Raw genomic sequence first — 20,870 nt, 5'->3', positions numbered from 1 at the left:
GTTTCTCAGCATGTGTACTTTGTGCTTGTCTCCTGCTTTAATGTCTTTGGCAGTGTACAGTGTGAAAAGTTTTGTTTTGCATAATAAGGATATTGTCAGTGTGTAACAAATGCTTAGTTTTTAATGAAAAAAATTTCCAAGTAATACAATGCTAAAAGCAGCACTCTTCGTAGCAGATACCAAACTGATGCTCCTGGACAACTGTCTTTTAATTAAAACCCATATTATTATTAGTTGCAACCAAAGATATTTGCTCTGTTGCAAGACATGTCTTGACACTTGAATCTGATGCTCAGCCAGCCTGTTAAATATATTTAACAGTACTTTATATTTTTAATCTGATGTTTGAAAACAGCGTGGCAAGTGTAATCCTAATAAGGTGTGGTTATTTCTTTGCTTGGCATAGCGCAACTGGAATTTTGCTGTGATTTCATGGCTTTTTCTTAACCTGAACCATCAGAACACAACTCAGCAGAGGCTGCTGGCTGTTGCTTGGTATCAAGAAGCAATTACGTAAATTTGAAGGCTTGGGTTGTTTCTGTCAAAAAGGAAGTTTCCCAGGTTTACTGAAAATTCATCTTGAGTCGTTGCAAGTCCTCTGGCTAGGGAGTTTGACGTGCACATGTTGCAAGGGTTATTGGCTCTTCCCCCCGTTTTTCCTATCCTACAAGCATTTCTTCACATCCCGTTGGAAGAAAGCTGCGGAATAATAGAATATCCTACTTACTCTAATTTAAAGTGCCATACAGTATTATTATTCAGGGAGGGAGGTCTCATTCGGATTAATACTAATCAAGGTCACTTGAGGTTTAAGTTAAAGGCAATACATAAATATAGCTTTTATAATTATAGGAAGTATTTGCAACAATTTGGAAAATTATTTTAAAAAATGGTGTTAGGATAATTAACAGAAAAATGGTTTTAAAGCTTGGCTTACAATAACTCTGGAAAGCAATTTTGATGTTTAAGAGGACGAGAGATGTTCTCTGTCCTCGAAAGCAGCCAGCAGAAGCTCTAGCACAGTGTTGTTAAATCTGTTTATGCTGGGAGAGCCTGGCACCACGGGAGAAAGAAATGAGGTAAGGACAGGCATTTTTAGGAATCTTGTTTTTGAAATACAAAGATGTGTGTATTTGTGCCTTCTAAATATTTTGTTTGGCTCTATAGAGTATATATATGTGTGTGTACATATATATGCACATGCACATATATATACACACGCATATATTGTATATATATGCACATACACCTTTGAAACATTTTCATGTCAAAGGGAAGGGTGCAGAGAATAACATGAACACATACTCAGAGATGCCTGAAAATGCACCACACGAGACGTGGTGTTGCAGCCTGTGCTGCAGAGCGTGGTGGTCTCTAGCACAGCTTCTGCTAGAGACCGGTTGCTCATTCATAGCTTGTACTAAATTTGCCTAGTTTTACCTCAGGCAGTTGGAAGATACAAATTTTTCTCTCTGAACCAAGCGTAGAGGTGTCTAGGGAAGCTGAAGATGGCTGGGCTTTTACCTCTAGCAGGCAGTACTTCTTATGAAACATCTAATGAACTTCCATAAAATGTCTAAGGGGAAAAAAAAAAAAAGCTGATCTAGAGTTTTGCTCCAGAGTTTTTCTAGGCTAAAAAGCCAGTCCGAAATACTCCTTGAAAATAGGAAATTCAGTCAATTCTTACTGTGAGGTAAGTGAAAATGTATGGGCTAGGTGTGTGGGACCAACAGAAGGTGATCCAAGGGGGAAGAATATGTTGCCTTGAGTCTAGGGAAATGGGAGTAAATGTGTAGGAGTCTGGATTGTTTTTCAGTCCTTCTTGCTCTGTTATTTTGATGGAGCCTCCTCATCCAAAATATGCCTATTTACAGGGAAAACATCTATTGACAGGGCAACTCATGGAATGGGAAGCTTAGCACTGAGTTGAAGACTTAATGAAGGGATGTTAGCAAGGAGCTGTCTGATAGCATAAGCTGACTGTGTTATTGTTGAAGAATACAAATTCTTCCCTCTTAAGGAATGCATCTGAATGTACATATGGGGTCTCTCATGCTAAGCATGAAAAATTAATTTTGGTAAGTGAGATACCCTGGTCTGTAGAAATTGGGGAAGAGGAGTTGCAGCTCATGGGTCTACTAATAGCACACAGCAACAAGGCGCTCGTGGGTTTTTCATCAGAGATTATATAAGAGACAGGCATAATATGCAAGAACTGTCTTGCATGTTATTATGCCACGTCATGACAGCTCTTCTAAGTGTTTCCACTGACTAAAACTTGCTATGAAATGGTGCTATGCCTTCAAGAGGGTTTTTTAGAAATTGTGAGAGATCTACTGAATTACAGTGTATCAGGGTGAAGCCTTCTGGTAGTAAGACCAGTTGACTGTTCATGTGTATAAACAAAGTGTGTTTGAGGATGATTGCGAGATATAATCCTGATCACCAAAAAAAAAAATCTGAGTATCTGTTATATCTCATCTTGCTATAGAAATCAATACAAATGAATCTTTTTGTTGTTTTGATTTAGTGGGTTTTTTTATTTTTTTAATTCAGCATGCAGAACTTCCTAGGGTAAATAATGAAATGAAGGTAAGAAATAAAATATGACGGTGCTGATGTACCTTTACGTGTTATTTTCTGTCACATTTTCACAGTGTTTTGTTTGCCGAATCCCAACGATACGTTGTCATTGAGCTGTCTACAGTAAAGCCCGGGTCACAGTTGTACGTTTTTCCTTCTAATCTGTGTTACCTTGTGCTTGTCAAGATAAGTTTATTCCACTCTCAGGCAGCTTGATTGTCTGGCTTTTCTCTGGCCCTTTGGGGTTCTGCACTTTTCTCTAGTCCTGATTAATTTGCACAGTTTAGTGCCACCCATCATGTATAGCTCTTCCCTGGCCACTCTTTTCAGGAGTTGTGGTTTAGCCCATCTCTGTATTTAATGAAGAATGCTGATGTGGGGTTTTGTTGTGTCTTGGTTTCATCAGGGATAGAGTTAATTTCCTTCCTAGTAGCTGGTACAGTGCTGTGTGTTGGATTTAGGATGAGAACAAAGTTGATAACACACCGATGTTTTAGTTGTTGCTAGGTAATGCTTATGCTAGTCAAGGACTTTTCAGTTTCCCATGCTCTACCAACTGAGAAGGCTGGAGGTGCACAAGAAGCTGGGAGGGGGCACAGCCAGGACAGCTGACCCAAACTGGCCAAAGGGACATTCCATACCATGTGACATCATGCTCAGTACATAAACTGGGGGAAAGCTGGCTGGGGGGGGCCGCTGCTCGGGGACTGGCTGGGCATCGGTCGGCAGGTGGTGAGCAATTGCATTGTGCATCACTTGCTTTGTGTAGTATTATTATTATATTGCTATTATTATTTTATTTCAATTATTAAACTGTTTTTATCTCAACCCATGAGTTTTTCTCACTTGTGCTCTTCCAATTCTCTCCCCCATCCCACCGGGGGCAGGAGAGGAGGAGTGAGCGAGTGGCTGTGTGGTGCTCAGTTGCCGACTGAGGTTAAACCACAACATGTTGGTTGGTTTTTTGGGTTTTTTTTCAGTATTGAAGTTTATTACTACGTGATTGGAGGGGAATTAATGAAGACTAAACGAAGGCAGGCAAGCTGTAGGACCACTCAGCTCTCTTCAGTTAGGCTCTTGCTCTGGAGTGTTCCTGGAGGAGTCATTTCCGTGTGCTGACATTCAAGGAAGCCTTTTGAGGGTAAACTTGCCCTTGTGAAGATCTCCCTCTTCTCCTTTTCCCTCTTCTCCCTGTGGCAGACCAGGTGACTTTCTAAGGTTCCTTCCAAGCCACTTGCCAGGGTTCTGCAATAAAGTCCCTCCAAGATGCTGTCACTGGCTTTTGAACGTTCAAATAACAGTGACGTTTTCTTTATCCAAAGAAACTAAGCACATTGACTTCTGTGACTGAAGCTAGGTTAAAATTTTTTGATTTAACGTGTTTCTCTAGTTGTTTTCAAACACTATCATTAACTCTGATTTCAAACAACTTGTAAAGCTGATTGATCTGTAATTTTCAAGATCGTGCCAGAGCTTTTCTCACTCCTTCCTTTAGCTGGTTTGGCTGGAAAAGGGAATATTTTTCCCCGGTAAATTTTGAGTAAATCAAACATTTAGTGTTCTTGCAAACTGAGGAGTAGGAAAATGGCACGGGCATGCTACACACCTCAAACACTGCCTGTAATATACCCATTAGCTACCAGCTGCGCAGCAGATGAGAAGCGATTGGGGCAGTGTATTTATTTTATGTATTCAGTTTTATTTGTTAAAATAAACAGAATTTGTTCTTGCTGGAAGTGAGGTTCCTGCTTGCAATCTGCTTGCCTGTTTTGGAGCCCCTTGTTTTGATTCCCAGATGTGCCATCCCATGTCATTGATATTCTGCGAGGGTGCATGGCCGCTCGCAGGGATTGAAATCCTTGGGGCTTGGGGGGGAGCTCGCCAGCCTGGGCAGGCTTTTTACTCACAAACCACCGAGGAAAGCAGGGTGCCACGGTGAAAATACAAAAGCGGTGGATGTTATAATGTAAAAATCGGATTACCTGCTCCCCTCCTTCTGAAGAAGTCTGCTGTACTCTGAAATAGTAGGCTTGGTTTTTATACACAAATAAAAGATCTGTTAATGTCCTTCTCTGAGTCTGTACTTTAGCTTACATAAAATCAGATCCTTTTTTTTTTTTTTCCCTAATAAGGCACTTAAGCAGCCTTAAATGAAGGTTAATGTTCCATTACACTTTTATCAGTTACGTTATAAACTGAAATGCGCTGGTCACATACAGATTGATCTTCTGTGTCAAATAATAGCAAAAATCGATATTTTATTTATTTTTTTTTTTAAATCTCTATATCTACAGAAACACTTGTTTTATTGAGTCTCTCTTTGGGGATCCATGTATGCTGTGGAAGTGGGTTGCCCAGAGTGAAGACGTGAAGCCACTAGTAAGCCTAGCTTTAAACCCTGGGCTATGTGAGCATCCACATCATTCCTCCTGTCGCATTTTAGCTTGACATTATCATTTGTCCTTTGAATTCAGAGGCCTGTATAAGATTTTTTTTTTTTTTTTTTTTTTTTTTTGCCTAAAAGGAGAGGAGAAACCAAGCTGATAGGGTTACAGCTTCCGTTGCAGCTGGTACCGTCTGTGCATGCCGGCTGGCAAACGCCCGAGGAATTGCTGTTCCTGGTTTTGCATCTTGGCTGTATTTAAAGTTTGATCTCTGGTGCTTTCTCGGAAACTTTTTTTGGGATGCTTGGAGGGAGTTGTTGGCATTTGAGTAATGAAATCCAAGCGGCTGCTTTGTGTGCCTTCGGTATAGAGGCTGAAGGTGATCAAGGCTTCTTTCCCCAGTTTTATTTCTGGGGGGAAATTTCTGCTTTATTTCTTCATTGGGTAGCTGTTGATGGCTGTGCTGCAGCTGGCACAGGCTGACTTAGCCTTACAAAAGTCATCTGAGCGATGTGATTCACGTTAGCTGAGGACCTTGTAAAGAACAAAGTTTCTATGTTTAATTCCTTCACCCTTATACTTTTAATTTCTTTCACTCAACTGGGCTGTCAGAATAAGAGAGTTGCTAAGCAACTTCTTCACTTCTTCCCTTATTGACCTGGTATTTCTCTTCTTCCCTGGTGTTTCTGGGGACTTGAGAGGGTCTCTTCCATCCCGGCAAGCAGTTGATAATTCCCATAATCTTGCTGCGAGGAGGCGGGATGGTATTGGTAACACAAAGCTGATTTCACCTAATTCCTTATCAAAATTGCTTCTCGTGCTGTTTCATTTCCTCATGAGCTCATACGGCAGGTTTCAAACCAAGCTTTCCTTGCTCTAGCTGCAGTTAAAGCACTTTTGCTTTTGCTCTCTGCACCGCAGTGCTGTGGGGACTCAGTGTATTGAAAAACCTCTCCAGGGGTGGTGATGGCAGTGTCATAAATAGGTTTTATCGCACAGCAAAATAACGTGATGAGGCAGTGTTATGTTACGGCAAGCTGTTCATCAAAAAGGAAAGTGAAATGATTTCCCCGCAGAATGTCCTGATTTTTGTATTTTTGGTTTTAAGCTTTACAGTATATTTGGTAAACCTGAGCACTTAGACTTTGCTTCTCTTTTAGCAAAGGGACAGGAAAAAAAAAAAGGAAAACGTGGCAATTTAACGTGGCAATTTTTAGTTTTTATTTCAATATATTTTAAAACTTGTTACTCTTCCAAAGAGATGACAGTCACTAAGAGGATTCTCCATGTTGGTGCTGGTACTTTATCATGCCGCTGTAGGAGAAGGTGCAGCTGTGAAGGCCTTTGCACGCAGAACGGCTCTTCTTTCCACATTGTTCTGCACAAAGCCTTGACGAACCAGAAATACTATCTCTGTCCTTGCTCTTTTTTAGCTTCAAGCTCTTGCGTTGATGTTCCGGATTTAGTCTTTGGAGTTTTGAAGATCTGAACTTCACCTTGATGAAGTACGGTTTATTTATGAGCACTGACATATGTATTAAATGATTCACTGTAGATGACAAAACAGTGGCTATTCGTCATGTAATTTTTTAGTTATAAAAAATGTGATTGAAGAGAAACAAGGTGAAGAGAGAAGAACCCTGTTATTCATTTCTGGGGTTGATGCTTTTCCACTGTCTCTATCCTAATGACATTTTTTGCAGTGGGATGTAGGCACCTGTAAATAATCTGTTAAAAACATAATTGGTAAGTGCTCAGCTACAGTATCGTAATTCAGTTGCGCAGAATTTGCATATAACATGGGGATGGAAAAATACAGTAATACTGACTGAAGGATTTATGGTGTTTTGGTGCTTATCACTCTGGAAGCTGATTTTCATGAGACTGTTTATCAGTTGTCGGGCAACGTATGATTTACGGATGCTATAAATGATGCCAGCATTTACAGTTATGTTGTTTTGAGTTAAATGCTGTTCTAGGGAACTGGACTTGGTTATATGTTTTTTCTTACGAATAACATTGAACCAACTTCCAGTTACAGGCTCCTTGCTCAGCCCTGGCCATCCACATTCATGGGCTTGGGAGGGAGGTGCACAATCTGTGCAGGACCTTGCACGGTGCTGGCTTATACTTGAGGCAGTATAGCTGCACTGTTTAAAAGCAATCAAAAAAGCAATTAAAAGCAATGTGGTGCAATCACATTGTTTTAAAAAAAGCAAGTGTTTTTACTGTGTGGCTTTTTTTAGCGTTGCAAAAGGGAAAGCCAAGATTAGAGAGCTGGATGGGACTTGGGTGAGTTATTTAAAAAATTTCCTAGTGCTGCCTTACTTTAAAAAAAAAAAAAAAAGAAAGGGGGAAAAAAAAATTACTTAAAAAAAAAAAAATCATTAAAAAATGTGCAATGATTTTTGCCGGAGGGAGGATTGCGGCAGACCAGACCCAGGCAGGCTATATGTCTGTGACCAGGTCTCCTGCAAAGGGCTGAGCAACTGCCTGCCAAGCTTTCCTGGGATTTGAGGATACCATGGGTAAGCTTTCTGTCTGTCCTGCAGGCTGAAGGATTTTTTTCATAGTTGACTAAAACCCGTTTTTGCATTTCAGTTTGGTGGCTGGCTTACTATCAGCTCTGCACCCCAGCAAGAGAGCTTCTTTGGGTGCTTTGCTCTGCCGTGCTTTGCTCTGATGGGAATGGTTTTGTGCCTTTTAAGCTTCTGGTAAACTCTAATTTTGAGTGTTAGCTTTTGGAGAAGTACTACAACTTGCAATAGTTTGACTCCCCCATTTTCCTTTATTTTTTTTCCCCTTATTAATTAATATAAAATTCAATGTTTTTTGTATTTAGTCTCAGTACTGCTTTCCTAACATAATAAAAGCATATCCAAGAGAGCCTGCCTGCTGTTAGCGTTCATAAACTTATTTCGTCTTCTAATTTTAAAAAGAAATCCTTCTCACACTTGAAGCTAAAAGGGGAGAGGAAGGCTATAAGGATATTGCAGAATTTACTCTCAGGAAAGCAGCTGCTATTTTCCTGTGCAAAAAGCTAAATGTGGGAGTAAAGGGGCCAATGAGCTTAACATTGTACAGCTGCTGGTTGGCTGCCTTTTAACTTTGGATGCAGCTGCGTTGAAGTTTCACTGTTGCAGGGAATTGTGGACCCTGGTCAGTGAAAGGGTCCTGTTGGACCAAGAGCCCCATGTGAGACAGCCTGACCCGGCTGGGCATGGTGAACCTGCAGAGCTGGAGCTGGAGACAAGTCAATAAGTTACTGCAATTAGTCCTTGCTGGACATGAGAAGGGAAATAACAATGAAATAAAGATATAAATGAAGTATAAGCAACACTACATTACCTCTCAAAGTAATAATCATTCCAAGGTTAAAGGCTTTGAGATACATCCCTAAGGAAGATGATACAGCCATATGACATCCTTGTAGAGAGGTTATCAAAAAACCCAAAACAATGCTATGCTGTTGAGTATAAGCACTGTTGAAATGTGACAATTTTCATGTAGTTTCTGCATCAATATCAACAGTAAGTCAAAATATTTTAAGTTTGAAGGCTGCTGAGATAGCTTTAGCAATTCTTTGTGGCTATGTCGGTAGTATGGAGAGTTGTTCCTTGGCCCCTTATGCTAGCAGCAGTATATAATAACTAAGGCCCCGAAGGTCTTAAAGCATTGGCCATTGAATTGGTAAAGGAGCAATATTTGAGCATTTGAATAATAAAGTAATTGTAAGGAGAGGTCATTGTGGGCAGAAAGAAAAGGAGTCAAAATAGCTCCTGGAGGGCCAGCTCAATTCATCCCACGAGAAAGGAGGCCTGCTCGGAGCGTAGCAGAAGAAACTGGAAAATACTTTTGAATCAGGATTGTCCTTCTGGTCTTGAGATGATGAAAACGGTGCAGTGGGTGAAATTTCCACATGTCTGTGGATGTTGTCCTCTGCCCTTGCATGTGAGTGAGACGCCCAGTGTGGACCAGTGGAGAGCTAGCCTGGGTGATGCATTTGCATCCTCAGAGCCATTACCTGCTCAGCCCCTCCTCAAAGTCAGCCAAGTAATATATACTCACGTCCTTGCTTTTCTAAGTCTTCTCAATCTTTCGTAATCCATATTTCTGTTTTATTCAGGGGACATATATTTCTTTGTTCCACTCTTGCAAATCAAACAGTGTTGCATTAACTTTTCTTCCCATCAGTTTTCTCTTCCTGGGTGAACATCTGCAGAGCTTTAGCATTTTTGGATATCGGCGCTGGCATATTTTGGCATGGGTTATCCACGAGAGTTATAATCCTGTAGCCATTTCTATTGTTCTGGCAGCACAAGTCTTAAAAAAATTCCTATTACGCTTCAATTCCTACTGATTGTATTCAATGGTATTTGGAACCTTTTTCAATTATTTATTACACATTTCTTTTCTGCTCCTACAGTTGAGCAGAATGTATTTTTTTCCCCCTGCTCTGTATGGGTTTCTCTCCTTGCTTTGACTCCTGTGAGGCTGTAATGTTTTCAGCTGCTTTTTTTCCCCCCTTCTATTCATGTATTGGTTTGGTAGAAAAATCTCAGTGAGAGCTCAGTCGTGTGGCCTGGCGACTGTGAGAGGGCGTGGGAGAACACTTCATTTGCCGTTTTCTTTCAGGAGTATTTCCTCCAGCTTGTTTGTGCTCAGTTATACACCTTTCACAACTGTAGGACCTCAAGCCAGCAATTCATCTCCCTGACTTCGGAAACTTCACAGTCCTGCAGCTAGACTGATGTGTGACCCCCTGCTCCTCCGTAGATGAGCTGTGTTCCATGTGCTGTGTGGAGGGAGTTGGGAGCAGTACTTGAAGTATTTTTGAATGGTTCCTGGTCCTTGAGTCAGTTCCAGTTTCAGTTTTTGACAGTGAACAGTACTAATCAGTTTAAAACCTGCACTGTTCCTCAAGAGAGGTGAAGGCACACACCTGCTTTGCAAAGACAACTTAATATTATTTGGTGCCTTTGGCAGTCACAGAGTTCATGCTGCGTGTGCAGGAGTCACTGACGTGGCGTTTGCATGCACTGGTGCTTCACTAAAGATATGCTGACCTGGAGAGTTGCAACGCTTTATCTGCAAAAGCAGTTTTAAACCAGCTTTGGATGCACTGGGTGCATCTGAATAGAATAGAATACTTTCAGCTGGAAGGGACCTACAACGATCAGCTAGTCCAACTACCTGACCACTTCAGGGCTGACCAAAAGTTAAAGCATGTTGTTAAGGGCATTGTACAAATGCCTCTTAAACACTGACAGGCTTGGGGCATCGACCGCCTCTCTAGGAAGCCTGTTCCAGTGTTTGACCACCCTTTCGCTGAAGAAATGCTTCCTAATGTCCAGTCTAAACCTCCCCTGGCGCAGCTTTGAACCATTCCCACGCATCCTGGCACTGGATCCCAGGGAGAAGAGATCAGCACCTCCCTCTCCTCTTCCCCTCCTCAGGAAGCTGTAGAGAGCAATGAGGTCGCCCCTCAGCCTCCTTTTCTCCAAACCAGACAAACCCAAAGTCCTTAGCTGCTCCTCACTCATCCTGCATGGGTGCATTTCAGGACAGCAGCTGGATCAGTCACTCTTAACTCTTGACTGAATCAACTGCAAATAGCTTTGAATTCATCCAAAACAAGCCACTTGCAAAGAGGAGTCAGGGCACAGACTGACATGACCTTGATGTCCCGGGTGGAGCGGCAGAAGTTCTGCTCACTCTACTGGGAGCAAGCGTCCCTTAAAGAGGGGACAACACAGGCAGCTGGGAGCAGTAAGCTCTGCAGAGGTGGACTGTGAGTTGGAGCTCTTGCTCAGCTGGCTGACCTTTGCCTTGAAGCAGATAACAAATGCTCTGATGGTGGATCAGTGCAGGTCAGGCCTAGAGATGATGCTATCCAGCTGATGCTCAGCAATGAGCAGCTGGTGGGTAATAGCACCCAAACTGTAATAGACCTTTCCAAAAGGATACTGTGTGCTTGACCTAACTGCCCTTCGCTTCAAGTCTGCAGGGGTTTTGCTGAGCTGGGATTCATAGGCAAGGTGTTAATGTTGAAGGAATGGTTCTTAAACCTCTTTCTGTACCAAAAATTGCTTCATTATTATTATTCTGCATGGTGTTTGGTCTAAATAAATTCAAGTGGTATCCAGAAAAAGTTTATGCCACGAAATAGAAAGTTGTGCTTAACGTGTTTTCCCCTAAAATTTCTAATTTGAAAGATTTAATTTGTTTTATACACAATTGGTTTTAAACACTCTTTTTTTGAGTTCAGATAAATCCCTAAACTGTGGGTCAAAGCACAAAAGCACTGTACAGGTATATAAATGTCCTACTATACCAGCTACTAGGAAGAAAACTAACTCTATCCCAGCCGAAACCAGGACAATGAGATACCAAATAGGAGCCAGCTGCCTATACACAGAGTATTAACATGGTCACTTTTGGGAGAATGTAAGATTAGACCAAAGTACAGGGGCAGGATGCTAACAGCCTGAATAAGATGTAGGTAATTTAAAAACGATAGAAGGTGGTTTCTATGTTTTTAATCCTGATGGGGTCTGTTGCTGCTTTGACTGCTCCTTGTTGTAACCTGGGGAAGTTGGGCACCGTATCAGCATCGTCAGTGGGAGGAGAGATCTGCAGCATTCCCTGCTCCTATGCCACTGATCCAGCTCTGGGCTTGCTGGTGGTGTTTGAGTTATAACTGTGTTAATATGAACTGAAAATATTTCAATTGTTTTTGGCTAGTCTACTGCTCATTTATTTGTATCATAGGCTGGAATGTGGTTTAGATCTTATTTTTTGAGTATCTAGGCTTGGTTATGCACATATTCATTCACCATCTCACCACTGAAAGGAAAACTCTCCATTACTTGCTCTGTTAGCATTAGTGGAGAGTATGGAAATATAGCTTATGATGTTCTAAGACTTTTTTTTTTAATTAAAAAAAAAAAAAAAGGAAAAAGCCGGTACCCAAAGCTGTGACTCGGGTAAGCTCCTATATCTGTGTTGAGGGAATGAAGTAAGGAAACTTTCTTTGCAAGTGCTGAGCCTCCAGTGGGGATGTCCAGAAGTGCCCATGCTGAAGCGCTGGATGGGGAGATGCGATCAAAGAAGGTAATGGATCACAACAGGTTTTACAGGGGCGGTGACACATTGCTTTTCCTCCCCGTAGCCCAGCTCCTCTCTTGCCTGTGTGTTTTTTCAGCTGCCTGTTCTTGGCCGGAGGTTTCTGAAGCTCTCCTGCTCCTGAGCAGAGCCTGCTTTCTCAGCTGCGCTCCCAACTCAGGTTTCCGGGGATAACCTGTGCAATAGGGTATGATGTCAGATAGGATATCACATAGGGCTCTCGGATCAAACCATACCAATGCAAACATTCGGGTACTGTGGCCTTCAGCACCAAAAATCCTGTTTTCTCCTCCTTGATCCTGAGGAGTAACCCTGCTAAGCAGGAAGGAGCAGTCAGTAGTGTACTTCTGGGAACACGGGTTGCAGCGTGCATCCCTTTCGTTCCTACTTGTGCCATTTACATAAGACTACGGTTAGGAAATGTCCTGCCTGTGTGAAAAAAATCCCCAGTGGAAATGCTGAACCCTATACAATTGTTCACAAAAGCTAAGAGTGAAATGAGCCGCTTTGTTAGCTTTTATCATTAATTTTAACTGACGATTTCTAGCTAGATTGTAGCTGTCATTTCAGCCATAGAGGGGGCAGCTGTGCATGGGAACAGGTGCCTGTGCTGGGGTTACTCCTCACCGGCCTGGACGAGCCACCTCCCATGGTTTTGAGCAGCATCTCTGCACTTACTCTGTCGTTTAAGTGTTATCAGGTTAGTGAAGAAAGATTTCTTCTTTCTCTAACTCGTCTACAAAAAAAAGAGGCCTCTTTAAATTGTTTCATGTTTTAATTGCACAGAAACAACAGAGATGCATATGGCAAATGCTTCCTTGCTGACACATTAGCAGCAGGTCCCCGGCATCTCACACCCTTGGCTTCTGCGTAGCTGAGTTGTTTTGTTTTAATTTCAACCTAAGTGGCACATGAAGTAGCTCCTGCCACAGCTCTTTGGATGAAAAATGCCTTGGAAGTGACCCAGGAGGCAGATCGTGGGCTCTGTATTGCTGCAGAGACATCCAGCAGCCCCCCTCCAGCTTGCAGCTCCTCCCCTCTTCCTCTGTGGTGATGAATTTGGCCAAACTTGCTGCTTGGCCAAACTTGATGGGGAGCAAGGAAAGGTCTGCAGGTGAATGCTGAAAGCGCACAGCGTAACTGAAGAGCATATGTTCAAGGCAGATATTACAGAGCAGGCTAGAGGGACCAAAAGTGGTTTCCCAAGGTGAGGTGGGATAATCCCACGCTGTATGTTTGGAGGCGGTCGGGGGAGATAGATTAATTTTTGCTGTATTTGCAGTTGTCATTGATGCAGTTGGAGATGGGGGAGCTGATGGGATCTCTCACTTCATTTTTGTACATTTTCAAGGATTTTCAAGGATCTTCCCAGTCAACTGATTTGGGGGGCTTTTTATTGTAGAGCTGTTAGGATAGATCAGTGGGTCTAAAGGGGGATGAGACCCTGAAAATGTACAGTTACAGATAATTGCGGTAAAAATCCTTATGCTTAAAAAAAAAAAATGCACACAGGTTCACGGGAACTATTGTTTTCACTTTGTCTGAAACAAGACTGCATAGAAGTATCAAAGTTGCTGTTATCCATTAATGGCAAGATTCGTCTGATGATATACTTGAGAGGGTGCTGCAGCAATGATGAATGTTTGCCCAGCTTGTTTAGAAGGACTTCATGTGACCTGTGTGTCACTGTGCACCTCAGGTATTCAGTAATCAGTGCTTCCATCAGACATCTCTTACCTCATTGACTAGTTAACATACTGAGATGTTTCCAAATCTCAGTGTCTAGGAGATCCTGCATTTTCCATGGCACCCAAAATTAACCTCGGAGGTCAGCTGGTTGCTTTTGGGTCGTGCAAGTTGGAGTGGCAATTTTTATTTAGCTTTGGGTTGTTTTGGCCATAGATGCACTGGTTATTTGTAGGTATGGGGTACAGCTGAAATATGCGTGAGGATTAAATGGACTTGGCCATAGGAGACTAAATCATCAGCCCCCTTCCCTCAGTGCCAGCATTTCATCTTGTATAGACCAGTCTTGTTCCAATACACCCTGCCCCAGTCCTCCTCCCTGTGATGGAGTGGTTTCACTGCCTTCTCACTGCAGCAGTGGGTGGTAGGTCAGCCATGTTCCTCTTCCTCTCTCCTGCCTGGCAGAGCCAGGTAGCACAACACCGTTGCTTTCGGTGCGCTTTCAGTCTTAGGTCTCAAAGGAGTTTTGCTGTAACAGGAGATGCTGCACCCCGGTGTCAGAGAGGAAGAATTCATTTCTGCTCTTTCAGCATCACTTTGCACTGCCACCACTACCTTGGGTGTGTGGCACTGAGGATGGGCTGAAGAGCAGGGACGGAGACTCCTGCATGCACCCCAGCTCTCTGGAAGTCTACAAGTACCTTTCCTGGGGAGCGTAGCTGTGCCAGATTTGTGATACGGTGATGCAAAACGTGTTCTTACTGAGTTTTGAAAGATGCTAATCATCACCGCACAGAGTGGAGAGGTTGCATCTCACACAGCTGGGGGCATCTAGCAGACCCATCTCTGTGTGATTATTTCCACCACCATGGTGGCACACGAGAAAGACTAAGAAAAGTGGTTTGGGAAGGAAATAAAAGTGTGGAAGAACAAAAAATAAAGATTAGACCTCCAAGTCTGAAAAGTCCAGGTCTCCAAGTCTAATGCCACCAATGTGTGGTATTAGATACTTGATGCTTTTACTGTTGAAATAAAGAAGTATGTGCTTTGCATTTTTAGGAGAGACTTGTTGAGCCACTGCTTTTTTGGGAGAGGGGCAGTCCTAAAAAGAGTTCAGCTCCAGGCCAAAGTCAATGTTTACCTCCAAAGAGGTGCATTCCCCATCACTGGTGGGAAGAGGGCAGGAGGAACTTAGGAGGACGAAGCTGCTTTTTCACAGTGTGGTAATTCTCTCTCAAGGTTTTTCTCCAAAGCAAACAGTTTTGTTGATGGCACAGCTACAGCTACTACATCATTTTATTTTAGTCTAATTCTAAATGATGGAGTTGATTGGCTAGGTGTAATGGTTGCATCTTTAAATTATTTTTAGTAAGGCAAAGCAAGGGGAATGAGTTCTCAAAAGGAAGATGATGCTCAGACCCATACTTAGGCATGTACAAAACATTGTATAAATCACTGTTCCTGTACCTCAGGGCCTTTTACTGTATCTTGCTCAGTAAACCACATCTTCCTCTTAAACCATGAAGACAGAAATAAAATTAAATAGGAGAGCTTATTGTTGGTTTTCTTTGTACTTTAGAAGTACTTGGGCACCCTACCCGTTACGGTAAGTGCTGGAGATGATGCTTAGATAAACAGGAAGGTCATATATTGAGGAGAATTGAACCTGGCTTTTCTGTAGTCCTGTCTAGTATCTCCCATCACACCAGCGTGCCTGGCTTGGCTGCGATCACCAGCACTACATTTCCAAAATCCCTTTGGAAATAAACCACAAAATAATCTTTCTTCCGTGAAATTTGAGTTTTAGGAAGTGACCTCAAGCCACCTAAAGTAAGTGGAAAGGGTCTTGTTGCCTTTAATCAGGTCCTTCATTCTAGTTTCTGTTGGGTTTTCAATCATCTAGTGCTGACTGTGACCCAAAAGAGAAGTACTGGGCAATGGACTGAGATACTGTAGTGACCCACCAGCTCTGAAATGTGTTTGATAGCAAACACACATCTGAGCATTTTGTGTGTGTTGTGGAAATCTCTGCTGAAATTCTGTAATGTCCTTGTAACAGCTACAGCAATTGCTCATATAGAAGCAGGAAATATTTAAGGTGTTCTCAGCTTATTGTCGTGTAATCTTATTTTTAATGAAAAGTGCTTGTTTTTTCTGCAAAGGGAAAGTACATAGGATAAATGTCCTGATTCTTTGGAAATTCTGGTTGAGTAGCACCACCTACTATGGTAAAGAGAAGCTGTGGCACTGCTACTGGTTTGAAAGAGGCTGTGCAGGTGAAATACGTTGTATGAAAGTTTTTTCCTTTCTCACCAGAAACATACCATCTCTAGTGCATTTTTACTTTGTGTGCAAGGAAAAAAAAACCCTGCGGTATTGCCAGCCCATACTCTTGTAAAGTCTCGTCTGTCTTCAATATTTTGTCTATTAATTCTCCTAGAAAGAGGAAAAAAATAATTAGGTGCTAGAACTGCGTTCTGTAATGGTGGTGGTAATCTTTCTATCACTACTCTTCAAGTATTTGAGCTTTTTTAAAAAAAAAAAAAACAAACAGTAAAATTTAATTAATTTTCTCTGGAAATGGCAAAAACGGTAGGCCCTGTGACTGACATATCTTGTTCCTGGGTTGCTGGGCTTTTCACACTGGTGTTACTTTAACTCCACCCTGTGTGAATGAAGAGGAAGATTACAATACGATTCCCCTTCTCTTCCTCATTTGTATTTTACAAATCTCCCAGGGAGTCTCTTCCCAGGGACTCACTGGTGCTATTCTCTGTATGAGACCGAATGAGGAGAAAATGTTCCCTAGATCTGATGTGTTGCTGCTGAGAGCTATTCTATTTGGAAATCACTTTTTGCTTTAATACATAAAAAACCATGTATTGGGATGCTGATTGCAAACAAAAGAAAAGAAAATAAGAGGCTAATTTTGCTGATGAAAAAGGTAAGATAAGCCTCAGCGGGGCAAAGTCTGTCCTGTAATAGGACAAATAACCTGATGATATGAATTAGTAGTATTAATTCAAACCAGGCCCACCCTGCTAGGAAAAGCTTCTGTGGTTTTTCTGTTGGGTCTCTTTAGCTGTCAAATTGCAGTATTCTTGTTTGCTCTTTGAAAAGTGAATGCTTAAAATATGATTTCTGCTGAGCATGGCTTCCCAAGAGAGGATACATGCAAATGGCAGTTCCACCTTCCGACTGGATAACTGGGCAAGTTTAGTTTGTCAATAGTATTTTTAGTGCAGTGTGAGTAAAATGCTGTGAAACCATGGTGTGCTTTCTCTGCGCTTCCTTGTGCGTTACTTATTTTATTGCACTGCACTCATTCTTTTCCCTTTCAGCAAGATTACTGCTGCATTCGCCTGGATGACTGGAACAGCGTGTTTCCAGTAGGATGCTGAAATGTGGTAATAAACACAGAAATTTTGCATCACGGAGACAAACAATTCATAGAAGGGGAGAAAATGCTTAATTTCATGGCTATTAGTATCAACAGGCGGAGGGGAGCATGTTCTGCCTATGGGTTCAAAGGCACAGAGCATCACCACTCACTTCAACTTTTCTTTTTCCCCTTCTGCCACTGTATTACTCCAGAGTGTTTGCAACTCTGGTTCTGCTGTAACCTTGCCCTGTTCATTTAGCAAGTCAGTGGGTTAATTTTCAATATAACTATGCTGTTTACCAGCAATGCTGGTTTGAATAATTTGAAGAAGGAGAAAGCTTGTATGATTTTTTTTTAATCTTTTCTTTTTTCTCCCCCTCCTTAGGCCATTGGTGCACTTCAAAGGAAAAAGCTCCATCTTTTTGGCTCAAAAATGCCTTTTGGCAGTTGAAAAAAAAAAAAAACCCAAAAGCCATATTTTCTGGCAGAGGTGATGGAGGGTAGCTGAGGAAGAGGGATATCACAGTGGGGGACGCCTAGGTGCTAACTTCCAACGATCCTCCTGGAGGGCAGATTCAGAAGACATTGCTGCTTTCTTCTTTTGGGGGAAAAATAAAACAAATGGAAATCAAACAGGCCTATTTCTTATAGGAAATAAATATAATGATAGCACTAAGTTAAATCCTTGGGTTCTGCCTGGATGAGGTTGTATTATAGGAAAAGCCAGTGTGGTTTTTCTTCGTAGCTTAGGGTTTTTTCATGGTTGCATGAAGCTCGTTGCTTTGATCTCTTGAGCTTTGTGAAATTTTAACCTGATTTCCTGTGTGGTCAACATGGAAGGAAACTTTTAGATGTATCTGCAGCCTGAAGAAGATGAAAGATTAGTTATCTCAATGCAATAAAGATGAAAACAAATACACCTGTGGTAATAGAAGAATGAACATACATTTGTTGTAAAACACTGGAGATCCTCCATTTGCTATTAAGTGTTTGGTTTTCAGCTGTGGAAGCAAAATGTGTTTTGTCAAGGATGCAGCCTTGGACACGACTGTCAGAAATAAGAGGTGAGGGGCTGACAAGTGGATTAATGAAGTGTTGAAAGAGCTGGTAAAAGAAAAAGCATAATATAGCCATGCCTCAAAAAAAAGAAAACCCAGAAAACCCAGGAATTGCTTAAAGTTTCCAAAGGCAATTTCTATTCTAAGAATTGAGCTCCCCTGTTTTTAGCTCAGAAGAAACTTGGGGTACGAAGTACAGCATCTGAGAGTGTCTATAGTCTTCTCTTGACCTGCACATAAGATGTTAGTCTTAAACCTGCCGCATTTAATTTGGGGGTGGTGTAGACACTTTTGATCTGCCTGAGAGATTTTTCTCACTAGCGTTTTGCAGATTGGAGCTTGTAAATTGCCTCTCAAATCTTGATAATTAATGATGGTGGGTGGTGAACATGAACTGCAAATGGTTTGAGGTTTTCTTATTCTTTTTATTTTTGGCTTCTAAAAATCTGCATGCCCCCAAAATGCTCAGGAAGACAAAAGGGAAAATTATATTTGTGCAAAAGTGGGGGAGGAGACGGAATGGATGCGTTATTCTGCTGCCATTCGAAGTACTGCGTTTCACATCGTCAAAACCCTCTGCAGGCATCCCACTGAATGAGGACCAGCACCTCATTTCTGAGCAGTACCCGAGCCTCGTCACTGGGCTTCAGTACCTGGGCAAGACAGGTTTCCGTGAGGCTGGGGGCAGTGTAAGGCTGGAGAGCGTCACGGTGTTATGTATCTCAGATTTCATCTCTTGTAAAATTAATGCTGCTTTTGTCTCACTTTTTTTTGTTTGTTTTTTGTGGGTTTTTTTTTGGTTTGGAGTTTTTGTTTGTTTGTTTTAAATCCTCTGCTAATTCTGGGTTGTGTTAGTTATCTGTGTTGCAGTGTCATCTGTCTCACTGCACTGTTTACAGTAGTCCAACAAATGTGCCTGGAAATGTGTGTTGGACTTACCTTGGAGGCCATTTTGGAGTAGCTTTCTCAGCCCAATTTATTGGCACCAGGAGAAGTTGCCTCCATAAGCCAAGTATTGGTTGTGTAGTTTTTCCAGATACTGCTGTGATTACTGTTCTTCAATGTAAAAGGTGAAACTTCCAGTTCTTGTATTCCCGTTTGTTTCCTTTAATTACAGCGTGCCTTTGAACGTGACCATATTTTTAGTAAGGTTGGTGTGTGCTACCAAGATACTGCAGGAGAGATTTGACTGTGGATGTTTTTTCCTTCCCTCCCCCAAAGAGCTTTATCTCTTTGCTCCCCATTACTTCTACAGCTTGCCGGTCCTGAGTGACGGGACCATCACCCTCATGGGTACTAATCAATGATTAAGTATTTTGCAATGTGTTTTGCTGCATGTTGGCTGTGTATAAGGCTTCACAAAAAATCCCCTCCCAAAAACCAACCCACTGCTATGTTGTGAAATACATTTGTTTTTTATTCCTAAGCAGCTGTTTCCCTTTTGTAAGTGGTCCCTGCTGAGAGACAGAAGGAAAAAAAAAGAAAGAGGAAAAATAGTTGAGTAAGGCAACAGCATAATTCATTCAACAGGTACTTCTGTGAGTGCAGTTTGGCTGTTCTGTGACAGAGATGCTGGGTTTGTGGTGTGCAGTGATCTCCCCCACGTACAGCCTGTTTGTGGTCCCACATACACACCTTCTTGCCTTTTCTGGGGTTACATCGGGTCTCCCCTTGCTCTTTGCCCTATAGCTGGCCACGTCTTTTTCCCTTGGATAATATAACTGGTTATATTTTAAATCAAAAATCAAAGTTACTGTTTTCGGGCTCTGCTTACCTTGAGTCTCCTGCTTTTCTTTGAAATCTGAAATGGGGTCTCTGTGGCGAAAAACTTGATTGCTTCTCCCCCGTTTGTTTCAGCTGGTCTATTGAAAGGTATTATCTTTAGGCAAATTTACATCCTCTAAGAAAATTAGTCCACATTTCATTTCCAGTCCAGTTAGCAGTTCCCCTTCTCAGTCTGCTATTTCTCCTCCATCTCCCACACCTCTGTGTGTCTTGCTGTACCTCCTGAGCAGGCACAGCGTGGCTGATGCTTGAAATCCATATGGATCCTTGTTTCCCACCCCAACAGTGAAACGGAGACCTGTGATTGTAATGCAGGCTGTCATGCTGTTTGGATACATGTGAAGACAAACTGTCAGCTGCAACCCTCACTGTATTGCAAAAGCTTAAGAACAACTAATGTAGTTTACATGAAATGAGTGTATCGGTATTTGCGATGCATGGCAGTGTAATTAGGATGGCCTGCTCTGGATATTGACTGCTCGGATGTGCACAGAGGGATCTTGAGGGCAATTTGTTTCTTAGCAGGGCTATAGCTTTGTATACGTCTGACAAGCAGACGGATTAAAACCATTTGAAGAATAGCCTTGGAGATTGCTTGAGGGAGGCAGGAAGTCTCCCTAGCTTAATACTGACTTTTGCTGCAAAACCTAGGTTTTCTTTTGGGGGGGGGGGAAAAGTACGTAAACATAAAGGGTTAAAAAAATAGCTCAAGGGGGATCTGCTCGCTCCTTTCCACTAACAGCATGTATGCCTTGGTTTAAAATGTTGTGTTTTCGGGTGAGTAGCTAGCTGTGTCTAAGGGAGAACAGAGGGATGGGGCAATTAGAAATTTATGCTCAAGTGTGCATATATAGGAGGAAGGAAAAA

At 42.0% G+C, this 20,870-nt stretch overlaps 1 protein-coding gene across 5 annotated transcripts in view; it reads left to right on the top strand.

Moving 5' to 3' along the window:
* C5H1orf21 (chromosome 5 C1orf21 homolog) overlaps positions 1–20,870 on the top strand; it is a 130,121-nt gene that overhangs the window by 29,255 nt on the left and 79,996 nt on the right. Inside the window, exon 1 of one of the 5 annotated variants that reach the window (XM_076339583.1) lies at positions 18,889–18,907. The exons of the other annotated variants lie outside the window; for them this stretch is intronic. The gene's annotated coding sequence lies outside the window, so the exon portion shown is untranslated. Of the gene's footprint in view, positions 1–18,888; positions 18,908–20,870 lie in introns of those variants that run through there. 5 annotated transcript variants of the gene reach the window in all.

Source organism: Aptenodytes patagonicus, chromosome 5, assembly GCF_965638725.1.
Source record: "Aptenodytes patagonicus chromosome 5, bAptPat1.pri.cur, whole genome shotgun sequence".
Lineage (NCBI taxonomy): Eukaryota > Metazoa > Chordata > Aves > Sphenisciformes > Spheniscidae > Aptenodytes > Aptenodytes patagonicus.
The sequence above is the reverse complement of the archived record's forward strand: the minus strand, read 5'-3'. Positions and strand labels throughout refer to the sequence as shown.